Source organism: Crocodylus siamensis, chromosome 2 (genome assembly GCF_052110815.1).
Source record: "Crocodylus siamensis isolate JL-2025a chromosome 2, ASM5211081v1, whole genome shotgun sequence".
Lineage (NCBI taxonomy): Eukaryota > Metazoa > Chordata > Crocodylia > Crocodylidae > Crocodylus > Crocodylus siamensis.
The window spans coordinates 92,777,653-92,803,586 of NC_143396.1; the positions used below are offsets into that span (position 1 = coordinate 92,777,653).

General features: G+C 39.6%; 1 protein-coding gene across 3 annotated transcripts in view; it reads right to left on the reverse strand.

Moving 5' to 3' along the window:
* The window catches only part of NR3C2 (nuclear receptor subfamily 3 group C member 2), a 332,295-nt gene that overhangs the window by 215,598 nt on the left and 90,763 nt on the right, over positions 1-25,934 (reverse strand). The gene's annotated exons all lie outside the window — the stretch shown is intronic.

Consider the following 25,934-nt stretch of genomic DNA (forward strand, 5'->3'; position numbering starts at 1 on the left):
ACTATATATAAAGTGAAAGGAAATGGACACAAGATAACAATGACGACCAAAATTAAGGACAATAAAAAACAGGTTTTTAAAATACATTGGGAACAAAAAGAACCCTAATAATAGAATAGACCCATTACTAAAAAGAAATAGTTGAACTGCCACTAACATAGAAAGAGACATAAGTGTTCAATAAATATTTCTGTTCTGTATTTGGGAAAAAGCCAGATGATGTATTCATACCATATGATGATGATACAATATTTCTCATTCCAACAATAACTAGGAAGAATGTTAAACAGCAGCTATTCAACCTAGGACTATTTAAAAATCAATGGCTGTGTCCAGACAAACATGGACATGCAGTGTGCAGTGCTGCAGACCTGTCTACAGTGCCACACATTGCACATGCAGGCATTCCCTGCACCGCTGCCTTGCAGTGTTGTGGGGGGAAGGGGGAGAGTGTTTGACTCTGGGATCTCACACCAAAAAAAAAATGGGCAGCACTATGGTAGTAGCGTGCGCTGCCCAAAACTGGAGCCACACTTTGGCCGTCACCCAGGCTCCCAGCTGCAGAAGCACAAAGAGTGCAGCTCTCTGAGGTCTCCAGGGCTCCATGTAAGACTGTTAGGGCCAGCACAGTTGCTGGCCCAGCCTCTCCTACCCCACCTGAGGAAAGCTGCCACGTGCCAGAGCATGAGTGGCACGGGAGCTCCCTGGGGACAAACAGCAGTGGCACAAGGTGTGCCATTGCTACTTGTCCCTGGGGAAACAAATGTCTGCGCTTGTCTGGATGCAGCCAATGAGTCCAGCAAACTTGCATTCAAGATTTTTAGTAGACATGACCAAAGAGTTCTCTGAACTGTTAAGGTTCATTTTCAATAAATCTTTGTAAACAGGGGAAGTTCCAGGAGACTTGAAGAAACCTAATGTTGTGCTAATATTTAAAAAGGGTAAACAGGATGATTTGAGTAATTATAATCCTTCAGCCTGATACTGATCTCAGGAAAAATAATGGAAGAGCTGAAGAGGGACTTGATTAATAAAGAATTAGAAAGAGAAATATAATTAGTGTCAGTCAATATGAGTTTATGGATAATAAGCTTGTCAAACCAGCTTTCTCTTCTGAGAAAACTATGTTTAGTTGATAAAGGTAATAGCATTGATGTAAACTACCTGCAATGACTTCTGTAAGGCATTTGACAGCATTTTGATTAAGAAATCAGAATGTTATAGAATCAATATGATGCATCAAAACTACATTAAAAATCCCAGCTAACTGACAGGTCTCAAAATGTATTTGTAAAGAGGAAACCATCATTAAGTAAGCATGAGGTCCTATGAGAGGCAGCTATTGGCTTTGTGCTATTTTCCAAATTTTACCAACTCTGTGGAAGAAAACATAAAATTATTCCTGATCAAATTTCCAGATTAGACAGACTGGGGGAGTGTAAAATAATGAATACTAGAGATGACAGTGATCCCAATTGCTTGGTAAATTGAGCACAAGCAAACAATGTGTGTTTTAGTACCACCAAATGTAAACTCATGTATGTAGGAAGTAAAAAAACCAGCCATACTTAAATATTATCTTGGGAAAAAGGAACTCTGCAAAGTACTATGGGGTCCTAGTGGATAATTAGATGTGCATGAGCTCCCAGTGCAACACTGTAGCCAAAAGGATTAATATGATCGTTAAATATATAAACATGGGAATATACAGGAGAAGTGGAAAGGTTACATTGCCTCTCTATTTGGTACTGGCATAAGTACTACTGTCAGACTGTAGCCGCAATTCAAGAATCATGCTGAAAAATTGGAGACAGTTCAAAGAAGGACCCAAAAATGATTGCAGGAGTGGAAAACAGGCTTTTTAGTGAAGACTTGAGGAGCTCAATCTATTTAGTTCATCAAAGAGAAGGTTAAGGGGCAACTTAATCACAGCCTATAAATACCTTCATGAGGAAATAGAAGTTTGGTAATGGAAGTTTCTTCAGTCTAGCAGACAAAGGTGAAAAGTGATCCAAGAACTGGAAGTTGAAACTGAACAAGAAAAAAAAATAAACAAACCACTACAAATAAGGGCATCTTTCTTTCACTGGGGGCACTGGAATAATTTTCCATGAGTTGTTGCCGGTTCACCATTACTGCAAGTTTTTACATCAAGACAGATTTCTAAATTATATGCTCTAGTTCAAAGAAGAATTAATTTGGAAAACACAATAGTCTACACTATGCAAAAAAATCAGATGAGATTAATCAGAAGTTCTTTCTGTTTTATAATCTGTGCAGGATAGGTTTCTTCTACTCCTACAACACTTCATTTATTTTTGGACACGATGGAACAGGAAAAGTTACATGAGGGTGAGATGGTAGTAAATTTTTTAAAAATGCATGCCCTCAAAAGAGGGTATGCATTAATACAGTGTATATGAGGTAGGATAACCTATTAGTGGAAAATAATATTATTTAGACTTAGGGGCTAGGGACAGACCTTCAAAAAGCCTGAGCCTGAATTAGTTCATTCTTTGCAGGTTAGTCTTACCAGGCTAAGCTAAATCACGTTTTAACTGCACAGAAACAGTAGAAATGCAGGCACATGCCTGCAGTGGCTCAGGCTAGAAGCTGGGGGGCACTAGAGCAGCTCTCCCTTCCCTTCAACAGTGCTGAGCTGAGAGGGGTGTGGCCAGGCCCTGGAAGGGCACTGTGATTAGGGAGGGTCCCCACCCTTTATAACAGAGCATTTAACACCCCATCAGAAAACAAAGACTTGCTCATTACAAGCTCTTAAACATCTTTTTTTCCAAAGGAAGGAATGCAGGGACATTACCATCCGAGCTGTTGATTACCTCTAAAAAGCCCTACGTGGACACTGTCCTATCTGACTTACACAGCATTAGCTAGCATACCACATGCTGACTACAGTCTGTGCTGTGGGAGAGAGGAGGAAGGGATCTCTGCTTAAGCAGCAAGTGGGGGGTGGGCAGCACACAGGGAAGCCAACAGACCCTGCTATGCCTGCAAGTCACTACTGGAGCTTTAGCCAGGGAGCAGAGGGGAGAGGCCATCCCTACTGTGGAGCAGAGAGCCCTGCCCAGACCAGAGAGCATGCTGGGATGCTGGGGGTGTCTGGTTTCTGATCACTTAAACCAGTTTATGTGTAATGCCTGTCCCTATCCAGGAAGGATACAAGGGAGCTGAAATCATGTCACTGAACTAACACTGATGATCAGGGATCCAGGTTTTACATTCACCACAAAAAAATGCAGGAAATGGTAGGTTTCCCCTCCCAGGCTGGCAGAGTTCCAGCCTACAAGGGCCTGGCAGGAGCTGAAGGAGGGTGGTTAGGCAGGGGGTGCCATGTGCATGTGCACACGTACAAATGCACATAGCCACCAGGCAGCCTGGAGAGCAGCTCCTGCAGGTGAGTTGGACCGGGGTGCGGTGGGGGAGGAGGGGAGGGGAATTGAGGGAGGAACGGCATTGGGCAGGGCTGGGGCTACTGCTCATCCTGTGCAATGCTTGGGACCCAGGGCCTGAATGTGCAGCCTTAGGGGCTGGGTAGGAAGCAGGACAGAGCTGCAAGCAGTGCATCTGGAGGGCGGACTCTTCACTGCTGCACACACTTCTGGGGAAACATGGGGAACACGTACCCCAGATTTGCGCACCAGGCAGGGGTGAGTTGCCCACTGCAGACTCGATTCCGGCCTCTAAAGCACACCGGGCAAGACCCAGCACAGCAGGACAGAGCTGGGCAGGGAAGCTCAGTGCCACTGTTGCGAACCAAGTGGCACCATAGCGAAGTGACTTCTGCCCACCCAGCAGCAGCGGGAAGCACAACTCCACGGCACCACACTGGCTGCTGCTGGGCAGGCAAGCGGCACCTCACCATGGTGACATGAGGCTTGTGGCGGTGGCCTCGAGCTTCTCCACTCCATTCGGCCCTGCTGTGCTGGGTCTTGTACCCTGCGTCAGAGGCCCCAGGGAAGGGAAGAGGGGCAGGGAGCCCCAAGCTGCAGTGGGCAACCCACACCCACCCCTGCCAAAGTCTCTGCTCCAGTCGTGCTGCCTGCAGGGGAGGGGGAGATGAGCTCCGAGCTCTGCTTCACCGTAGCAGCTGTTGCCTCCCACGGGTGGCAGCTGGGGTTTGGGTGCTGCTGCAGGGGGGTTACAGACCCAAATCTCTGGCCCCATAGCCCTGGGAGCTGGGGGTCCCCTCCAGCAGGGCTGGGGAGGTGCAGGGCTGGGGGTGGGCTGCAGGTGGGGAATGAGGGGCACTAGCAGGGCCAGGGGGTTGTGGGTGGGGAGTGATGGATTTGGGGAGTTTTAAATCAGAGAATGTGTGATTTTTTAAAACAGAGAAAACCAGAATCCCTGCTGATGATCTCTGTATAAGCTAAGATTATGCACTGAATATACAGAGTAGATGTCTGACAGAAGAGGAACACTAAAAGGTAAAAAAATGAAAATCTGTATTTTATACACATATATCCCTTGATTCATTGTAGCTAGTTTAGCCATCATGATTAATAAGCTGCATAACCTCATACCTGCTAACAGTAACATTGGCATGTAGATCATAGTTGCAGAACATAGAAGTAGAGTTGCGCCGGTGACTAGGGCAGAGGTATGTTTATGGAGCCAGTTTCTGATATACTTACCGGTCACCAGAATGCGTTCATCTATACCATATATAACCAAAAGGTACCAGCTTACCTTCTGGGAGCTGAAGTCAAACAATGACAGACAACCATGTTGTGTTGTGCAGATGTATATATACAAGTTATGGATGCTAAGAGCCACAGTAACTTGTAACTGATCCTCCAATGAAACAAAAGTAAGTATTTTCCCTTGAACATGCTGTAAACATGCTTTGTAAAGCTTGGGACCCATGCATGCTTTCCTCAGTTATGGAAATGCATCTCTGGAGATTCCAAGGTGGGCCTCTGTAAGTGGGAAACCCCAACGTTTTCTGCTTACAGAGACTGCCTTCCCCAAAGCACATCTTGGTATGTGAGGAAAGTTGAGCAGATGCTCCTGGAGTCTGAGAGGCACAAACCTGCTCAGGAATTACCAATGTGCACAGTATTGGGCCCCTCAAATCCCTGGAGCACTAGCCTGGGATGGAAGTAGAGTGCAGGCAGCTTTGGGATGCACTTAGGAAAATTTCCCATTACAGAACAAATACACATCTGCCACAACAAAGCATGACTATTTAACCCTACCGTTCCTTGCAACTGCTGATGTAGTGTGACAAAAGGTAGGCATGTCTATTTGCACATCATTTGTACCATGATAAAACATTTTTTCATAGCACAAATGCAACATCAGGCAATGTCTGTGTTTACCCTCAGTAATATGTTAAAGAAGTAATTAGCAAGTCTAAACTTTGCGTCTCTATTCTAAAAAAATGTAGCTCAAATGTTATGCTAAAGCATCCTAACAAAGCTAACAATGGATTATCCCCAAAAATGTAACTTTTGGTTTGCAGAACATTTGAGGGCAACAGAAAGGAAAAGAAACAGAGCAAAATGTATAAGACCAAAGCAAACCTAGAGAGAGACAAGAGACAAGAATGGAGACATAAATGGAGAGAATGAAGATGTGGCCACTGTAGTTAGGTCATGATGCAAGACATATAGGACTATCCATACTTCTACTTAGGTTCAAACGAAACAAGAGTGGGAACTGCTGCTATTGTGAGCCAGTGACAAAATTAAATACAATATCATAATTAGTTTAGTAGTATATTTAAGGGTCTATAGCTTCATATTTTTTTACCTTCTGGGAAGTAGTTCTGTCTACTTGCCTTTCCTGCATTATTTTTAAATTTAAAAAATATGACTAAACACCAACAGAAATAGCAACAAATTATATACTGTCAGATTGGTGAAGAAGAGTGAAAGAAACCCTGCTAAAATGCAACCTCCTCGTATTGTTATTTATTTATTGCATTTTTATTCCATAATGCCTGCTGTTTATGACTATTTTAAAGTCAAGAGATCCTTAGATATAACAAAATTGTACTTCGTTTCAATAAAATACATACTAAAAAGTGTGTCTGTAATGTATTATACAGACAACTGCATACATTGCATTTAAGAAAATAGTGAGTAAAGTCTTTAAAAAACCTCTTCTTTTATGAATTTTAAATCATTTGTGGAAATTTATTTATTCCCAGAAATGCAAGAATATAATTATTGCACTTTCCCATACTAAGATGCTTGATGCACTTTTGGTCCAAAGTTTAAATGAAACTAATTTTCAACTACTACTTCTCAGAGAAAACTTCCTTCTTGTTAGAACAATAAAGGAAAGAAATAGACTGCCCAGGAAGCTGTAGAACCTCCATGGAGGTGGGATTAACTTTGTGCATGAAAGATTTAGTGTATCTGCATTTATACAGGAGTTGGGCCAGATGACTCTTAATGTCCCTTTCAACCCCTGTTTTTATTATAGTTTCAGCTTATTAACAGATGGGTAGAACCAACAGGCCCTCAAAACATTACTAAAGATATGAAAAGCACTTTGTAGAAGTCAAATGATTTGTTTCCTCCCCAAATTACTGTACACTATTTCTGAATAACCTTTATTCTGACATAAAGTAATGTTTCAAATGACACATGCCATTGTCTCTACTAGATAAGTAGTAAAGGACAGTGTTTGTGACTATTAGTTTCATGCAGATACATCTAGATTCAGTATCTTGCATCAAGACAAAATTCAGATAGTCTTGCCATAAAAGATTATTTTTTCCACAAGCATAATTTTAGAATAGAATGCATCAGTGCTCCCCCACCTTTCCAGAAGGATTATTATTTTATATAATGGTGGCAGAATCAATAGTTTGCTAAGTAGCACTGCTGGCAATTTGAACTTTGAAAGTTCAGAAGATTCCATACAAGGAAAGGCTGAGGGACATGGGAGTCTTCAACCTGAAAAAGAGAAGGCTGAGAGTGGACTTGATAGTGGCTTACCGCTACATCGAGGCGTACATCAAGGGCTCTGTGAACAACTGTTCACCAGGGTGCCCTTGGGGATATAACCACGAGTAATGGCCATAAACTCCAGGAAGACCGTTTCATGCTCAGCATTAGAAAAAACTTCTTCACAGCCAGGGTGTCCAGACTGTGGAATAAGCTCCCTCCAGAGGTGATGCAATAGCTTACCCTGGAAATCTTCAAGAGGATGGTTGCCTGGCTGGGGTCACCTGACCCCAGTTGTCTTGCCTGCCTGGTGCAGGGGGCTGGATCTGATGATCCTCCAAGGTCCCTTCCAGCCATGCAATGTATGAATCCTGGCAAAATGTTCACAAGCCATCAAAGATTAGAAAGACTCAAGAAGTGCACTTGGAGGTTTCCAAAGAGTTTTCCAAATAGAGTGCAATCCTGACATGGGCAAATCCAGGGTTTTGTAAAGAGAGATGCAGGAACAGCAAATGGTGCTGCAGGGATTGCTATACCTCTGTTCCCATTCCCAGACACCCACTAAGATGGGAAAACCTGACCACAAGCACAGCAGTTGGGGACTTTTATGTTTTAAAGGCCCTAAGGCAAGTTATTCCACCACCTGCTTCCCCTCTGTGCTCAATTACACATCTCCTCCCCTCCTATTCCACTTTCCCCCCACCCACTCTGCTCTTATCTCTGCTGTCTCCAGATAACCTGGGTGCATGTGGAGTTATAGAGCTTCTCCTGTGCTGATCCAGCTGGGTTGCTCGGGAAGCCAGGCACAGACAGGGACAAAGGTGGCAGTGAACAACTTAACTAATGGAAAAACAATGGATGTGTGAAGGAAGAAATGAGCAAAGAAAGCTTGTCTGGTAAATTCACATTCACTTTTGTAAAGAGAAGAAAATTGCATGTATTTATAAGGCAAGACAACCTGCATAGAAGAGAATTTCAATCACTGTGAAGTGTGTGCACTTCATTAGAACATATAGAAAGTAGGCAAAGGTTTGTACCAACTGAATAAATTTCCCAACCAAAACACTTCCCCATCATGGCATTACTGTAGGTTTTGGCTATCTCCTGTCAAATAGCCTTGAGGTTGAAACTAGTTCAGTTTTGACACTGTACACCCATCTCCTAGAAAACACTTTTACTTGAAGTATCTCAGTTGTGGTTTGCTGTCAGAGGATAATATTACTTACTGAAACATATGCATTATTATAAAATAGATAACATATAACATATGCCATTATTATAAAACTTACAAGATGAAAACAGATACATAAAACAAGTATATTTGGAATGCAATTGTCTAAATGGATAGCTTTCTAATTTGCTCAGATAATAGTTCTTAAAGGTTCTAACAATGACTTCACCTTACATGACCCAGTAGATTTGGTGTTTCCCTTTGGCTTTCCTAGCAAGCCTCCAATTAGATTGTCATATTGCCTTCAAATGGATATAAAGTTTTGTAACTTCCAACAAATTGTATTCATCATAGAGATTATGTAGTTTTATCACATTCATTTTTATTATTTTCATGTTTTTATTATCAATAGCATGAATTGATGTACAATGCCCAAGGTATTTTGGGCAGGAAGGCCACTTTTTATAGAAAATTATTGTTCCCAGGTTTTTTTAAGTACTGTAAATTTCATCTCAAGACTTTTTCTTGTTTCAGATTTGCATAGGGATTTAAGCCACAGCTCTGATTTATTTTTGAAGGCTAAGAGTGAAATAAAGAAGCAGTAGGTATTAGTCATTAATGGCTGGTTGGCATAAAGCACTTCCTACAGTAGTTCAGTCTTTTAAAGTATCACAAATCCCACCCCTCCATAAGCCATTAACCTCCAGCTTCTCTAATTTGATTTTTTTTCAGTAATCTCCAAATTAACAATTCAGATGCTACAGTGATTGGGGCCATTTAAAAACTAAACATTTAGGACAAAAGAAAAAAGAATTGGTAATAATGCCATTTTGAGAACGCTACTAGATTGATTTGGCATTAAAAATAACTATACACTTTATTTATTCTCACTATTAGGAACTGAAATGTATTTTATTATAGGCATTGCATGATTCTTCCCAACACCTCCTGCCACATACTTTGTTTTACTATAATGGTACATAGTTGGCCAATGAAGGAAGGAGAAAAGGTATATGGCTATACCTTCTACCCACCATCTTTGAAGTAGTGTTTACCACCGAAAGAACACTTTCTGAAGGGAAAACTAAGACAGAGAATACCAGTGCATGCCAGGGGAGATATGCTTCCATATACTCTCTCCCTGAAGAAGAATTAGTTACAGACAGTCTGATCTGTGAGGGATGTGAATACTGAAAAGCAAAAAAAAAAAAAAAAAGGTAAAACTGGACTTTTTCAATTATCTGACCAAGCTGTATGTGTTCAGAGACTGAAAGTTTTCAGCTGTTAAAGTTGGAATATTGTTTAAATCAATTTCTTGAAGTGCAACAGCATGGTTATGAACCTCACTGATAATTTTAATCAGGCAAGTAGCACATATTTATATGTAAACAATGTACTAGCCATCCCTTTAAAACATATGCCTCTAAAAGTTCCCATTCGTAAAATTTTGTTTCAACTGTTAAAGTTAAATAAAATGTCTATTTCTTCATGGATTTCACTGAGTCTTAAATACATAAAATATATCTAACATTTCTTTTTTTGAATCAGATTTCTTTCCCTCTTATTTTGGCCTACTGAGTCCAAAATTCAATACTGAGTTTCAATTGCATTGAACTCCTTTCATTAAAATGGCTGACCCATAACAACTTCAAAAATTAGAAAATACTTCAAATGTGGAAAATAGAACTTACAAATATTTGATCATGGCTTGAGTTGCAACATAAGGCTGAGTTCATTTTGGGTGCTATTTGAACACATAGAAGCTAATCAAGCTGTGCTCTCACAGTTTATGATGGCAACAGCAGAGGCACCTGTGAATGAATTACAGCCTTGTATTCATCCTGGGGCCATTTATAAACTTGTAGAAAACAACATTACCATTTAATCAGTATAAAGCCAATTGTGCCATAAAACTGTCAGTTTTCTTTCAAGCTGCTTGGCATCCCAGAAAAACTAAACCTCAAGCCTTTTTTAGGGACATAATCACCATGTCTTAAGGCCCAAAAACGTAATGCATTCCTAATTCTTGCCCTTAGTGTTGCATAAACATGCCTGCAAAACCAGATTTCTACCTCCTTGTGTATATGCATTGAGATTCAGTTGTTAATTAGAGAATTATATACTATTTTTTCCCCACAGAATCAACGTCTACTGAAAATACAGGACTGAGAGTCTCCACTCGAAAACAACAGTGGTAATAGGCACAGAAGCCTGGGTTCAGTATGATATTTAAGAATGTGCTTAGCTTTAAACAGGACTATTCACATACTTGAAATTAGGCATGTGCTTAAGTAATGTGTTGGGCCATAACTGGCATAAGATGACAGAAACACTGAATCTAGAGCTCATCATTTCTCTAGGTCATGGGGTATTTTGATGGGGAGTGGAGGACAAAAAAGGAACAGAAGGATAATGCATTCTGTCTGTGCCTCCCAAGGAAGTACTATTCTGCAGGTAGACTGCTAGAATAGAGTGCAGGTGGGCTGCTAATGCAATCTTGGGAGTCTCTGGCAACAACCCAGAAACGGTCCTGAGTGAAATACAAAATATACCTTTTCAGTACATACAACTCAAAGTGGCTTTACACAAGAATAGCAAAATAAGTATTTTCTTGGCCTCAGGTTGATCCAGGTATTTTGAAAGTGCTCCTGTGATATGGCTTTTCACAATAAATTTGTATAAATTTCTGAATTACAATGAAAATTATTAATTAACCTAAATATAGGAGTCGACTGCTGCTACTTGTATTGAGTTAAATCTTAGTGCAGCTGACTAGAGTTGGGGAGGTGGAAGATGGCTTTTGAGGGCATTTTCCCATACTGCTGATGCTGGACTAGCCAAATTTAAAGTTGCCTTGGGACCTACTGAAATGATCCCATTAGGACCAGTTGCAGATGAAACTGCCAAATCTTAGCCAGGTTTTTCTTGCTCCTGCACATCTCTCATCTCTTCCTCAGTGCCCCCACTATCTAAATGGTAGTAAGGGCATGGATGGTGTAAAGCCAACCACAAACTAACTGTGTGAAATGCAAGGATTTCCTTCTCTTTGGGGAGTCCTTTATAGCAGCTTTCCTTTGCTTCGGATGCTTGAGACAGTGCAAAGCTGATAAAAACCAATTTAGAATAAGGCCCTTTTTTTTTTGTTTGGCTATAGACATTTACAATAAATGACCCAAATTCTGAAAAGTTTAAAATAAAAAACATTAATATTTCCAAGGTACTGCAACTTAAAATAAAAACTTGCCTTTTTTATACTACAAAATAACTTTTTAAAACAAAAGCGCCACCATAATGCTTTTATTGCAAACAAAGAGCCCAGAAGTGCTGGATTAATCAGCCTAAACTATTCAAAAAGCATTACTTTAAAAATGTAAGCATGAAAAAAAGATTTCTATGCCTTCTACATTCCACACAGAAAACAATAAAAGAGACCTCTAGTTTGAAAGCACACAAACAAAAAAAACTGGCCAGGTCCCAGATGGTTTTTCAACAAGGCCAGTTTCCTTTTCTTCCTTACAAAATATATAGACCTGGTCAACAGAAAAAGAAACTACTAAGTAATTTATATTTATATTAATTAATATACATGATAATCAAATTTATTTTATCCACCACAACATATTTTTTTCAATCACATTATTATTATAACTATAGAGAAAACTAAATTAACTTCCTTTGAAATATTTTTAGTAAAAAACTAAACTTGATATATGGCTATGCCTGTTTCCAGGGATCTCCACAGCTCTAAGTTCTGGCCTTCTCACTTCTTAAGAGAGAAACGTTTCCCTGAAGAAGTCATTTAGGGCAAGATTTACAAAGACATGTAGGTGCTTAAAAATGCAAATCCACCTAATTTTCAAAATTCCATTGATATAATTCAGAGTTAGGGAACTAAGAAGCTTATGTACTTTGGAAACCCCTTCATGCACCTAAATAACTTGGAAAATCTGGCCAGTCATGCTTACATGCCCTTGGGAGGGAATACAAAACTTTTACAAACCATGCTTCCAGATGCTACATATAGCCGCTGGAAGCAGAGAAATAACACCCCAGAGATGTAGTACACATATCCAACAGCAGGCTCCTCCTCATCTGAGCAAGGAAGGCAGCCCAAGGGCACAGTTTCAGAGAACAGCTACAAAACAGAGTTGTCAAGCACTGGGGCACACTGAGGGCAAGTAGGAAGTCTTCCTTGGTAAATGCCATTCACTTCTATAGATCCATTTTTTCCTAGCTCTTCACATTGGATGGAACCCTTGATCAAGGTCTAGGGGAAGAATCCTTCTCCTACTTTATACCAAATGAGGAAGAGACTGAGCTTCCCTATGTCTGTATACCTGAACAATAATCCTACCCCAATCTCTTTTGCCAGGGTGTAGACAAATGTATATTCTAGCTCCATGGTTTTTAAACTTCCTAAAGTCACAGAACTCTTGTATCACTTCTTCTGCTATCAAACCCCTTCCCCTATTCCAGTGATTCTGAAACATCTTAAAAGTTTGGAATCCTTTCATATCACTTCTGCTGCCACTGAACTCCTACCCCTGGCTCTGTGGCTTTGCATCAGCTCATACAGTCCAGATGACTTGGCCCTGCAATGGTGGTGTACTGCCTCCGCACCCACTGCAACATTAATCCCAATCTCTTTGTGAGACCTCTGAGGACCTATCATGGAAACCCAGGACTCCACAGAACAAACACACTGTGAAAACCAGGGCCAGAGCCAGGTGACCCGGCCAGGCAATGGCAGCACACTGCCTCCTGACCTAGCCACTAGTCCCAATCTCTTTCCCCGATGACCTGTCGTGGAACCTTAGGATTCCACAGGACACCGTTTCAAAACCACTGCTCTAGTAACTTTAAAAGGGGAAGGGGAGCCACTGCCGCCCTGGAGCATGCAGCAGCTGTTACAATCTAATTTTTACATCTGCATCAACCTGCAGCAATCTAAATTAAGGAAACGGCCCTGACTTTGCCCCTGAATGAAGGAGAGCTAAAGTTGTAGAGGTTTTGCTACCCTTGCACTGTTACAGGATCAGGTGGATATAACAGTTGCATCTAACAGCTTGTAGCAGCATCCTTTGATATTGAGATAGTTGTCGGGCCTGTCTGCATAGTCAGACTTTTGCCAGGGGTCCCTTTTTCAGAATATGAGATTTACGTGCTTTTTGTTAAGGCTAGGTAACTTCAGTGTAAATTTTAATCACATAATTTTTAATATACATTTACCCCCCAAACCAGGGTTATTAGAGACTTCTGAAAATGTTGAGGTAAGGATTATTAAACTTATAATATATATATGTGAAAACAGCCAAAATGCACTTCCTACACGTGAATGAATGTTTTCTTTTAACACTCTCTGCTCACTTTCAGTATTTCATAAGAAGAAAAAAGTTTAGTTATTTCAGGACAGACCTCTATCCAAAAGGATAGGATTAAACACTTACAGAGACATAAAGCATGCCATGTGCAAGACCAGCAGCTCTAGCCAACTTGTCTTTTGAAGTATTTGCCTGATGTAAAGCTCTGAATAGGCGTCACGCATTTCTAAGCTCATTTATGTGGGTCAAGGCAAATGTTGCTTCATGATTCCAGTTCAAAAGCAGTTACTGAAATATACCGTCCAATAACAGCACCAACATGTCAAACTATAAAAGAATGGACTTGTGAAATATAATTTGATTCACTTTTCTCTTCCATTGTAAGTCACAATTCATTGGATAGATTACCTGTATGGTATGGTGAAACAAACAGTTTATGAATTTATACGCAGGAGAAACACACGCCAGTCTTTGACCAACAAAAAGCTATCAATTAACTGCTCCATCTTGATGTCTTTTTACACATATCAGACAACAAAGCAAGTTAGCTCATTTTTCACACACTTGAAACTCTGAATATATAATACATTACCTCATGAATAATGTTAAAACTCTGACATGAACCAGTACATTCACAGATGCTATACACTTGTTCTTTTTTGGCCTGGAAAGGATTTTTCACAGCCTTTGCCATTTGATGCAATCCATTTATTAAATTGAAAAATATTTGCAATACTGAATATACAATTTAAATATCATAGGCCCCCATCAATATACTGAAAAACTGCTTCCCAATAGTTAGCAAAAGAAACAAAGAAGAAGTCTCTGTCATACGCAGCTTACAAATGAAACTAGAAAGAGACAAGTCTAGATGCATTGCAAATCCAGAGATGGAAGCCAATGTAGACTACATATACTACATTATTTCCTTTCCTTCCAAAAAGTTGGGGGGAAGAGGGAGAGGGGAGTAGGAATGTGAGAGAGTTCAACTGAATTAAGTTGGTCTCTGTAGAGGTCACAAAAGAAGTAGAATCCTGGGAGAAATACAAAATCATAGAAAATCAGGGGCAGAAGGGACCTCAGGAGGTCATCTAGTCCAACCTTTGCTCAAAGTAAGGCCATCCCCAACTAGATCATCCCAGCCTTCATCTAGCCAGGTCTTAAAAACCTGCAAGGATGGAGATTCCACAATCTCTCTGGGTAACCTGTTTCAGTGGTTCATTACCCTCCTAGTGAGAATTTTTTTCCTAATATCTAACCTAAACTTCCCTTGCTGTAACTTGAAACCAGTGCTCCTTGTTCTGCCTTCTCAGTCACAACCAAGAACAGGGTAGCTCCATCCTCTTTGGAACCCTCCTTCAGGTAGCTGAAGGCTGTTATTAAATTCCCTCAGTCTTTTCTTCTCCAGACTAAATAAACCCAGTTCCCTCAGCCTCTCCTCAGAAGTCATTTGCCTCAGCTCCCTAACCACTTTCATTGCCCTCCACTGGATTCTCCAATTTGTCCACATTCTTTCTGTAGTGGGGGTCCAAAACTGGATACAACACTCCAGATGTAGCCTCACCACCAGTGCTGAATAGAAGGGAAAAATCACTATCCTTGATGTGTTGGGAACACTCCTACCAATACAACTCAGTATGCAGTTAGCCTTCCTGGCAACAATGACACGCTGCTGGCTCATATTCAGCTTATTATTCACTGTAACCCCCAGGTCCTTTTCTGCAGAGCTGCTGCCCAGCCAGACACCCCCCAGCCTGTACTGGTATATGGGATTGTTCCATCCTAAGTGCAGGACTTTGCACGTGTGCTTGTTGAACCTCAAATGAAATTTCATTTGGCCCAATCCTCCAATTTGTCTAGGTCACTCTGACTCACAGCCCAGGTAGATTCCCTGACAAAAAGTGTTAAAAGCTATGCTCTCTCTTTACTCCATGCCCACAACCCAGTGAAACTTAAATTATTCCCTGCACAGCTTTGGCAGGAAGGTTGAAGAAGGCTCCTCCCATCCAATGGAACAGCGCATTAACTAGTGGCACTCTTTAGAGAAGTGAATGATGTGGATCTGAGTCCTTCAGGCAGAGAGGGCACTGAAGCAGGATTCTGGCTGAGGGTTCTAACTATTAAGGCTATTACACTAAAGCAAGCATCTCCACCTCTATTTTGTCTTTTTTAAATAAAGGCTGTGTTTTCTAACTGACCAGAGAACATTCGCTATATCTTTGAATCTAAGACATATACATGTGTTAGAAATGTGTTGTTGTCTTGATGGTCCAGGAATTATGCAAAAGGCAAACATTTTTTAGCAGTAATATCATTTATTTGATCAACTGTATAGTAGGGATAAAATCAGAGAAACTTTCAAATGCAAAGCATTCTTCCTGAGGTCTGAGGGGGAAATAAAGCAAAGTTATTTTTAAGAACAGCAAGTCAATTTTTAAGGAAAGCCACCCAAATACTCTGCAGAACATACTATAATACAAAAAGAACTCCCTCTGTGACCACACACACCTGATGGTCACCTACCACCATATACTAGAACCCATCAGAAGAATCAAACAACTATAGCTTATATTCAACAAAGATCAGATCTTAAGAGAAATAGTCCCAGCGCCTCCACTCCTGGTTTCAAACAATCCACTAACCTTGTGCAAAAGCAGACTCCCCACTGCTCAACAGATACCAAGCAGGACACAGCCTTGTCTTAACAACAGATGCTTAACCTGTCAGCACATCTCCACTACTACAATCATTGAATCCATCAGAATCTACAGATCCTACACATGCTTCTCAAAATGTGCTATACGTGATCCAATGCACCAAGTGTTCTTGTGGTAATTATGGGTTAAACTAAACAGGAACTACCCAGCAGAATGAACTCTCACAGAAAAAATATAAAGGACATAGGCACACATGCATCAGTAAGAGGACATTTTTCACAGAGCAGCCACTTCCTTTCTGACCTCAGTATCCTCATGCTCAAGGGAAATCTACCAAACACCTTTAAAAAGCCAGCTTGGGATAAAAAAAATTGTAAGCTGGCTGGACACTAGGAAAAAAAAGACTGAACATTGATATTGATTTTATGACACACTACAATCTGCCTTGATTCCTAAAATTCATCCTACACGCTATAAGTGATAATGACCCTCTTCCCTTGTGATAGGTCTTAATCTCCCAGTAATCAAACTCTTCTGATGATCCTGTCTCTCACCCCTGGGAATTTCTCCCCTCTCCAATTTCACAGCTTTACTCACTGTTTTTAAAAATCGCTCTGCTTGCTTCCTTTCTCAGACCTAAAGAAGAATGCTTTGGATTTGAAAGCTCATCTAACTTTATCCCAACTATACAATCGGTCCAATAAGAGATATCACTCCAAAAAAATCCTTGCCTCTTGCACCTGACAGAAGGACAACCCTTCTCCTTAGTATTCGCTGCTGATGTTATGATTTGGATTCCACTGGGGGGTGGGAGGGCGGGGGGGAAGAATCAGGCTCTTAACAGGAGCTATGGTGTCAAAAACTGCAACACGTAAATCTTTTTTGGATCTACCCCAAGGTCTGTGACTTGGAGTGGAGTTATACAAGAACTAAAAAGCGGCAGAAGATACAATGAAGGAAGGCAAAGAGAAGATTAATACAGTCTGAGTGTTGAGAAATGATTATTTTAGCACCCTGCTTTAGATTGCTCAAGGGAAGTGAGAACATCAGGATGCCATCTGTGAGGCTTGGGCTGTGGCGTAGGGGAGGAATGGAGCCGCAGACAGTGCCCCCTAGCAGCGGGGCAGAAAATGGGCAGCCTCCTGCCTAATTACATCTATTAATTAATCAATTAAGACTAAGGTGAGAAGGCGGGTGGTTTGCCCAAGAACAGGTGGGTGGGCCACAAGGAGATCGGCCCTGGTTCTCTAAACAGGAGAAACTAAGGGGCAATTGCTAAAGCCCACACTGCCATTTTTTCACTGTTCATTACTCAACTAGATTAAGCTAGCATGTGCTACAATCACACCTTTATTTTGCCATGCAGACATTCGCTTTTTATAATGCAGTATTAAAAATTCAGAGATCAGACAGCAGGAGGCAGGACAAGCATGCAAACATAGATTCAATACTCTTCACTATAAAAGCAATGGTCAATATAAACAGGTGGTGTTGCCTAGAAATAAGGTGCAAAGACATAACTGAGCAAAGAGCCTTGCAGAACTTAAGAGTGACTGATTCAGTACATCCTGATTAATAAGAGAGAAACTGAGAAAACAGGGTCACAAACCACTTCTCCCCGCTCCCCCGAAAAGTCTGACAAAAGGAGGAGACTATGGACAGCAAGACAGTCTATGCCAAAGATCTGACCCACTAATTCCAATTACCTAAATTAAGTGAAGAAAGGTGTATCCCTATACTGTCTTTCAATCCTATGGCATTTTACTTCATTCATTCAGCTGGGTTGAGGTTTTTTTCATTTACTTTTTTTTTTCATATTTATTTTCTGAGTATTTAGAAAATGTGATGTGTTCTTCCCCTCTTTCATTTATGAATAACTGAGATGAACTGTAATATTTTTCCAAATGGAAAATAATCCATACATGGAGAAGCATACACTCAATTATGTCTGAATTCCTGTCACTTTTAATTTTTAGTATGTTCCAGACAGAGTATAGAGAACTTTACAGAGGCAAGTAAAAGCTTTTGTGGTGCAAGGACAATGACAGAGCAATAAAGTTCTTTTTTACTCAAATTCACTTAGTTTAAAGGACTGTTTGAATAGGACCTGGAAGGTTCAAGTGGAGTGTTCTAGACACTGTACAAATACAGAAACAGTACATGTTCTGAAGAACTTCCAATCAAAATAAAAAAGGTAGACATAGACTAAAGATAAGACAGAAACAGAAAAAGCACAGCAGAGCACTTTAATGGCTCTCTTACCGACGTAGTTGGGAACCTGAATCACAGTCCAGATTTCTATTCCCTGAATCTGTTTCATTCTTCTTCTTTCAGATGGCTGACTCAGAGCAACAATTATAAGTCTAGTTTAAGGTTAATTAACCAGTCTAATGCTCTTGAAGAAAGGGAATGTATCTCTGTAATGTCACCATCAAATCTGTATAGAGGGCAGAGTGTTGTTACGTGGTCCAGAGTTTGATCAGGATTGCCACCATTACATTTTGCAGACTGCTAATACACCACTTGCGCATCAAGTGACCACAGTGGCTATGCCGGGCTCAGATCCAATTTACAACCTTCCATGTTTTCTGCAGAAGGTCAAAACCGGGAAGCTTTCTTGTTGGGTGGGAAATTAGATGTTTATTCTGAATGTTGGTTTCATTCCACGCTTCCCTTCCATTTCATTGCATGTATAGCAGACACCTTTCACCGGAGATGAAAGGGGAAAAAAGATGGGCTTTCAAATAGCACCAGTTTGTCAAACCAGGTTTCTCCAAACGAGGAAAACATCAAACAAAGCTGTGAAGAAAAGCTGAGCTAAACAAAAGCAGAAAGAAAATGAGGGGTATCACAATCCACTGAATCCCAAATACGGGTTTCAGCATGCAGATAGCCAGAACTAGCCCAAATCAGTTACAATGTTGGAGCAATGTAGATTAACCAGCTGGTGGATACTAGTGGATTCTGATGTTTACTACCCCACCTAAAGTCCTCCTTCATGGACATTGATTAAATCAAGCAATAAAAAAAAAAACACCTTACAAAATAAAACATAACAAGTGTATTTCCTTTATCTATACAGACAACAGTACCCTTCTCCCCCCATCACTCCCCACCATTCCCTCCAAAGTCTGTCATAGAAACTAAACTCCTTTTAGCATGTTCTATAACTTCTCTCGGCCCATTAGGCATGTGTTCCAATTGCCCTTCATTCCCCACCTCCCAGCTGGAAGTGAAAACTGAACAGGACAGGCTGATCATATATGCCAAAGCCCATCTAACAAAGGGCTGAATATCCTATTCCACTCGATTTCTGCAAATTATATGAAAGAATAAACACTAACTAAGAAAACACATGGCAGGTCGAGCATACAAGTAAAAAGAAAATATTTAGATTGGTCTGAACAAAAAATGAACTCCAATAAAACAGGCTATAAGGAAAGGGTGTACTGTAATACATTAGGAACATAGGTGCTCTTATTTTTTATACAGATCCATGAGACAGTGGGGGAACAAAAATGTCAATAAACTAGTAAGATTCTGAATTAGGTTTAAAGTCTTACTATAACTATAAATGTCTTCTATTTACTGTGAGAGAAAGCCATCCAGAAACTGAATTAGTATAAACTTTTACATTCTACCACCCCATCAACCTGGATTTTGCTGCAGCTTCATTCTATTATTATAAGTCTGTGAACAAATGCTGCCTTTGTGCCACTATAAAATGTTTATAGCAACACAAAGCAAAAGCAAATGGATGTCCATGTCTTGTACCATGCCACAAATGCCCAAATTTGTGCCTCCAACAAAAGGTAGCAACACTTCATGCTATTATGTTGTGGAGGACGTGTGTTTGTTTTTAAGACTTGGAGCTTCCTGTACTGTCTAGGTGCTCCAGGCAGGCACTCCCAGGGCACATCTACACATTAATTAATGTGCCTTTGCTATTGCACATTAAGTTTAGTACCTCTAATATGAGGTACTACATAAAGACACATTAGCCTATGCTAATGTGGGGTAGCAAAGGTGAATGGGTTTTTTTGTTGATGTTTAATGTATAATAGACCAATTCTACTGTGAATTAGCACAGTTTTTGCCACGACTCGCTAATGCATAGCAGAATAATCAGCTGTGCATTAAGGTGCCTTGTGCAGACATGTCCCCAGATCTTCAGGGAACTGATCCTGTGTGTCCTAGAAATTGCCAGGGAATTCTTGGGGCATGCAAGATCATGACCACGAAGGCCCAGGAGTACCTGACCAGGTTTCCCCTTCTGCAGAGATGTGCACCAAATCAGAATTGCCAGGCATGACTCTGCAAGTGGGAAAACCTGGGATTCCCCTGCTTGCAGAGGGGTGTCCCAAGTGTTATCTCACAGGATCAGGCCCCTGAAGACCCAGGAACAGCAGGGGCCTGGCATGTTGGGACGACGGGTAACATCTGTTTTGCACAATAAAGTGGATCAACTGTTTCAGGCCACATCCCGGCATAGCTGATCCACTTTACTTGGCAATATCTGTTAATAACCTAAGAGTCTTTGACTGGTATACTTCAAATCTGAAGTTGGCCAAGGATTGGATGCAATTATTTGTAATGAATCCTTCCAGGTTTTTAAAATATACCTATCATTGTAGTATCTGAACTTTTTTGTTTAGTTATATTTTAAATAATGCTTGAAATTTTGTTGGATGTTTCCAATGATATTCCAAATACAGCAGAGTGGAGTATGAATTAACTATTTATTCCATCTAACTGCCTGCTCTGCAGATCTTTATTCATGATTTAATTATTTCTTGCTTCTGTTAGAACAGTTTTTTATGACCCGTCTAAATCGTTATATTCTAAAACCTCAAGGATCCAGAATCTTCTTATCTGACTCATCTCTCACTCCATTATACAGTAGAATGTGTTGGCTCTGGATTTAGGACCCAGAGGCCTTGATTACTTTATTACTGTGATTACTATGTCACTAGAACATGCTTATACCAATGAGTAAATCCAACTGTCTGTTCCCTCCTCGTGACTGTAGAGCTAGGATTGCCCTTTAATCTGTGTGCTACCTTATATCTGGAATTCCCTTCATCCACTCCATCTGCTCTTTTAGAATCTCTTATATTTTCTATAAATTTTAATAAACTCCACTCACCTTTTTCTTTGACCGTAACTGCATCCTTCAATTCTCACCTCACTAACATTATCATGTATTCCAAAAGTACTAAAACCTTCACTGCTCTTACATTTCATTTTCTTGTTTTTACTCTACGTATATAATGTATTGCTGTCTCTTTTTTCCTGTAATGCAACTGTTGCACCTCTCTGATATGTTATAGGTGTATTCTACTAATGGCCACATTTTGCAGCCTCATACAAATTAAATGCATTGTACTGAATTCAGTAATTCTCTTACTATTGCAACATATCCTAGTATTGTATCTGTACTATGCTATAGCAATAGTATCATTAAATAATACCAATGTAGTGTTCCAATCTCTGTTTCATTCTCTTGCAGCTAAGCTCAAATGAGGAATGCATTGAACATTGCCAAGCTTTTCCATGCCGCTTAAAACAGTTCTTGGCTTTTAGAAAAATAAAAAAGGTCTTGTAGGCAGCACCTTAACAGTTTTCTTTCTGGGAAGAATTACTTCCATGGAGAATGGTGAGCTCTTGTAAGGAGAAAAGAGAAGTTAGGCAAGAAGCAGAACAAAGACAGCCTGAGTGGCAGGGGAAATGAACTAGGGCAGAATAGAGAAGGTTCTTCAGTAAGCCTTCTTTAAGTTATGCTTGCTTGAAATGTAACATTTAAGAGAGATTTAGAAGAGAAAGAAGGTAAAGCTTCCATAACAAATGCAATGTTCCTTTCAACACTTTTTGTTTGCTACACAGTCCTTTTCATGTGTGGCATGTTGTATATAAAACAAACCACTGATGAAAGTTATTTTCCCTTTTATCCCATGAGACTATACTGTGATCTACATATTTGGATTTTGTTACCACATTTCTAAATCTGTTGTTACATGTTTATTTTATAAAGGCTATTAGGGGTTACTAAAACTAAGAATCATGAAAACTTATATTTTGTACATTTAAATGTAGCTTCTAGAACTCCCTTATATACAGACAACTACATGCTTTTTTGGTCACTTTCCTGTCTTTTTATTCTAAATGACTCATATAGCTGGAGGCTTAATTGGCATCACTTATGCAGTCTGGGAAATTTCATGCTGCTTGGAGTGTATCAACTACTACTGCAACTGATTCAAATGTAAAAAAAAAAAAATCTACTTTTTTGGCCCAATAAAATAAAAAAGGCACATTTTCAACCAGTTCTTGGAAAGAAAGAAAAAGTGCAATTCTAGAGCATATTAACCTAGAAGCTAGAAACAGATCCCATGTCTCAAGAGTCCCTCATATTTTTCTCAGTGATTACCAACATAACTGTGGTTTTTGTCTAATCAAATGTAAGAAACAGGAATTAGGGAATTCTGTATTTGCACAAAGCACCCTAAAGTGTAAATGTTCTACTTTCTATTAAGATGTCTTATATGAAAGGAATATTGAGAAACAGGATATAAAGCATTAAAGAAAGGCATGTCTATGAATTAAAATAACATGCTTTTCTTTCTCTGTCATTAATTTTGTAATTAAAACAGAAAAGAAAAAGGCAGAGAGGGACAGAGAAAGAGGCAGAGAAAGAAACAATAACTTACTAAACAGTTTTCCTCAAAATGAAGTTGAGATTAAAGGTACATATGAAAAGTATTGTCATGTCTTTACAAGCAACATTCCTAAAAGTATATATTAATTGTTAAGCACCTAATGCCAAAAAGTCTTGGATGCTTCACTCAAGCACTTGTGCGCTCTTATGTGCCTTTTTTATACACTGAGGTCAATGTTAGTAAAAAGTACTCAGCTCTCATACTAGTCAGCACTTTGTCTCAGCAAGTCATTACAATATTTGGGGCAGTCACAAAGTTATGGAATATATATCATGAATGAACTGCTTAATAAGCATTGTTCAAAGTAAGCCCAACATCTTTAGTATGCTTTAAATACAACATATTTTTTTCAGCAACAGATATTAATTCTCCATCTTAAAAATCTGAATATGCTTAATTTATTATTACCAGAAATGAAAGTGTTATAGAAAAAAAAGTGCTGTTAATTTTGGGCCAAAATTTCAAAGGTGTTTCAAGCTGGGCTTCTATTTGTGTTCATGTAATTTTTAAGAGGTATCATGCATGTAAACTGGCACTTCTGTGGAAAAAATCCTGGTCCTGCACATGCACATTGTTTTACACTTGGAAAATGCGCAAAATATCACATATGTTCTTTCATACCAAGTTGTATGTAGACAAATACTGACTTTTTTTAAAATGTGATCCTCTATGTTTAAAGTTCTTGGGGACATAAAGAGTTTGCCACACGAAGGACATGTATTGCAAAACATAAGGAAAAAATGGCAGTTAACTCAGACTAATGCTATTACCCAGACTGAATTCCTTTGTTGTTCAACAAGATCCTTAATGCCATAAGATGGGTGTCTAACAGAATCTTCCCTGTGTTGGTATGCTATACTCTTTCTTTCAACCACTCTCAGAATTAGATCTGATAAAGCAGTTTTATAAGTGGTTAAGCAAGTGATAAGGGAAGGAAGTATGGTCCAATGAAATGAACACTCACCTGGATCTGGAAATCCATGGCTTGGTTGGGGAAATATACTTTTTAGCTGCTTTAAAAGGGGAGAGGGGGCTGCTATTCAGGAGTGTATAGCAACTGTTGTGATCTGACTGTTATGTCTGAATGAGTCTGTAGTGATACAAGCAAGCCAAATTAACCAACTTTGATCATGGATGAAACAGGTTTAAAATCCCTGAGGTTTTACTACAAAATTATGTAGACATACTAACTACACTGTATCAGCTGGTACACTATCCCTTGATATTAACATAATTGTTACATATGGCTATACCCAGAACCTGTGCATCTCCTCATTCTCTCGATAACCCATTTTATGATTCTAAGCAAATCCCTTCACTTCTTGGTGCCCATTTCCCTAAATATGGGAAACTGATTGTTACACTTCCTTCTGAAGTCTGATTATTATATAGATAATCTAAGTAGGTCATAACATTCTTATTAAGTAACTTCTTTTTATTCAAATTAAAGTTGATTCAAGGGTTCTTATTTTTGCTTTCTCTTACACATTTATGCAACATGGCAAAGTCAGTGAGGTTGCATGAGTCTCAGTTAAAGCACACTTTAGATAAAAGTAATCTATATGAAATGGAGTTACTGTTGGTGGTTACCGTATTTACCAGAATCCAAGTTGACTTCAAATTTAAGACAACCCCCCCAGTAATTAGATTATAAGCATGGAAAATTATAAATTTATGATAAATGTGTTGTATTTTCCATGTATAAAATCTAAGTACTAGAAGGTTGTCTTCAATTCATACCCTCCCCACCCCCACTGCTGTGGCAGGGAACATAGTAACAAGGGTGAGGTGTCAGACCCCTGCCCCTTGTTCCCCCATGCTTGTTCCTGTCTCCATGGTGCTTGCTCCCCTGCCATGTATCCCCTTGCTTCTCTGTCCCTGTGTCTATTACAGCCTGCCCTCTGCTCCTCATGCCGTTGCCCACTCCCTACACTCCCAACCTCTCTATCACCTGCTCCCCCTTGCATCCAGCTTCCTTGCCTGCTGTGCCTTTGAATTCAGGGTGAGGTTTTTTTTCCCCATACTGATTGGGGGAAAAAATCTTGTCTTGGATTCCAGCAAATATTATATTAATATTTTCCTTTCATATTCTCCAAACTGGGTTTGAACCATGACTACAAGTTTGTAACAGACTTGTTAATCCACTACATTAGCTGGTCCTCCTTAAATTACTAATTAAATATATCTGAAGTTAGCAAATCTTTATGTGTGCTTAATCTCCTGTGATTAAACAAGAAATGTTAGATTAGGGACACTACCAAGGAAAAGCTATTAAAAAAGCCTTTGTTTTCATAGAGAAAAATTAAAAGAATTTTTGATGCAATGAAAATGAATATTTACATACTCTGCCCTAATGAAGATTTTCTTTTTAATTCCACTGACTGTCCTGGAAGAGCCATAAACATTTAGTAGAATAATCTCAATTTATACTGCTTTGTTCTATGCCTTCAAGTACTGTACATGGCTGAACTCCAAATCAAGTAGTTGTCCTCAAATGCCTTCCAATGAGCCCTGCCAGATTCTGTGGTTCAGAAGTAATTTAAAGGCAGAAAGCTGTAGCAAATGAGACCTAATGGAAAACAGAGAATGCTTTAGTTCATCTTAACTGTTTGCAAAAGAGAAATGGAACACCACAAAGAAAGAAAGAAAAATAGGAAAGGAAATGCCAAAATGTTGCATTTCTCTTTACAACCGAAGCTAATGATTCACCAGCACCATCACACGGCATTGGTAGTGCCTGTTAATGGATTGAGCGATTTATGATAAAGCTTTAAATTGAAAAATACCACATATTGGAACTATAGTTATCTATTTTAAACTGATTTTCAATTTCCATTTTTCCAGTTACTAGATATCATTCCCAATTTAGTAACCCAATTGTTTGATTATCTTTAACCAAAATAATTTCATCTAGCTAGGACATAGAAAATCGACCACTGGTTCTTAAACTCAGCCAATTGTTCACAACTCTAGCAGATGGTTCTGATCTGCTGGCCAATAGCAACTTTATGGTCCTTTTACTGTCTCTCTCAGGACACAAAGAAGTTCTTTATTTAGAAACTAATCTTCGCTGCAACACAGTATCTCCCCTATGTATTCCATCTGCAGATTACGGCACCAGTTTACTCTTCAAAGCCAACTGACATTATAAAAAC